This window comes from Belonocnema kinseyi, chromosome 2 (genome assembly GCF_010883055.1).
Source record: "Belonocnema kinseyi isolate 2016_QV_RU_SX_M_011 chromosome 2, B_treatae_v1, whole genome shotgun sequence".
NCBI lineage: Eukaryota > Metazoa > Arthropoda > Insecta > Hymenoptera > Cynipidae > Belonocnema > Belonocnema kinseyi.
Genome location: NC_046658.1, coordinates 46,152,697 through 46,154,880, shown reverse-complemented (window position 1 = coordinate 46,154,880; position 2,184 = coordinate 46,152,697).

Here is a 2,184-nt window from a genome sequence, read left to right as displayed (position 1 = left end):
GTTAAAAGTCCATGGACATAGGAAACAAGGGACTAAGTATGTTATTGCGGGGGTGATGCAATGAGGGGGGAGGTCCGCCACCTTTTGATGTCCCGCGACAAACATGGCAGCGCCCACATGTTTATATTTTCATGCACAGTTTATCGGCAAAAATGCTCGTGCGCATAATCAAATGGCGCATAATCAAATGGCACATCGTAGGTGGCGGCTCTCCCCACTCATAGAACTTCTGCTGTAAAACCTAAATGTGTCCGTCGATAATCATTATTTGCATAAATAAACTTTTTCCTTCCTCCATCTCTTTGCAAGGACACAAACGGTCCTTTAATATTTATTAAGATTTCACGAAAAAAATTTCCGCTTTATTTAAATTTTTATTTTTCAATATGGGTGAAAAATATTGATCTTAAGGCTGACTTGATCAGCTGGTACACTCATCACATGGCCTTAATAGAAAAAAAATTTACAATGTGGATACGTACCAATTGAGTTGCCCAATTACTTAAAGCTTCATGTACTTAAATTTCTACAACAATATATACATGGTTGGATATTGAAACATATCTATATCAAATTTAATATAATATTATGTAGTACGTCTATTTAATTTAACAATTTTTATAAGAATAGTGTGAAAAATGAATTTTAACAAGCGCCACACTGTAGGAGCAAAACATAATTTTCTATCAAAATAAAATAGCTTCTCGTAGAAATAACCGATCTTGGTGAACCTAAGTGCAAATTTTACGTTTTTAGCTGTCGAATAAAAGAAAATTTGCCCGAAATGCGTATTCCGCTTTCACGGCTCGGAAAATAAATGGAAACCGGTGAATTCCTAAAATCCCGGTTTTGACCTAGTGATATGATTAAAAAAATTATTTCTCGGGCAAAAGTGAGGCTGTTTGGCTTTCATATGAATACTTACAATATATGTACTCATATTCTATAACCTCCCCCCAACTCCTATCCACTTGTACTCTATTAGGTGCACATTTAATTAACTGTAAAGAAACCCCTGCTCCTATAAAAAATACTTATAAAGTAGTACAGAGAATAAAAAAAGTAGTAACATACATTTAAGTATCATAATGTTACTCAAATGCAAGTATGTTTCTTTATACATAGTTATTCAACCTGATTGAGATTGAAATATTAAATTTTTCCATTTATAGAAAATTTTTCTGCTACATGCAAACAAAAAAAATCTACCAGAAAATTTTATAATTTCAGATGATTTTTTGACCAATTTTTTATTTTATTCGTGTGTACATTGTTCTATGTGCAATTTTGAATTTGAAACATAAATTTTAGGTAATATGGCACTGTGTTAGATTTCCAGATTTTCATTAAAATGAATGCATCTTGGGTATTCTGCGTTTTTTTATTCTATATACTTTGGTTCTGAGTATATTTCATACGAAGGGGGATATCGGAAACGTTTAGCATATGTGCATGTATCAAAGGAAGATTGTCTGGGGGGGGGGGGGGGGGGGGGGGGGTATAAATGTAATCTCGAGTATTCTCTGACTTGTTGTATTCTGTGTACTTCTTTTATAAGTATTTTTCATAAGAGCAGGGATATCTGAACAGTTTAGCAAATGTGCACCTAATAGTGTAAGAGTTGGTGTGGTTTTGGGAACGTGGGTTACAGAATATGAGTACATATACTGTACTTATGCATCTGAAAGTCAAACAGTCTCAATCTTGCCCGAAAAATATTTTGTTTTTAGTCATATCACCCGCTCAAAACCGGTATTTCGGGAATTTTCCAGTTTCTATAGATTTTCCCGGCCGAGGAAGCCACATACGCATTTTGGGCCAATTTTTCGTATTCTTAAACTAAAAACCTGAAATTTACACTTTTGTTCATCAAGATCGATCATTCCTGCGATGAGCTATTTTATTTTGATTAAAATTTACGTTTTGCTCCCATAGTGCTTCAGTAACCGCATTGCCATTATTATAAATCACAATCAATAAATAAATTTAGTACTGAAATTAGCATCCGAAATCGTATAATTATACAAAAATTACAGTTTCCACTTAGACTAAGAAATCCTCCAATTACGTCTATTCATATTCCACGATAAGTATTCTATTGCATCGTGATTTTTAAAATATTATTCGCACAATTCTTGATTCTTCTTATTAAAATTAATTATTAAATGTTTCGTAACATGGAAT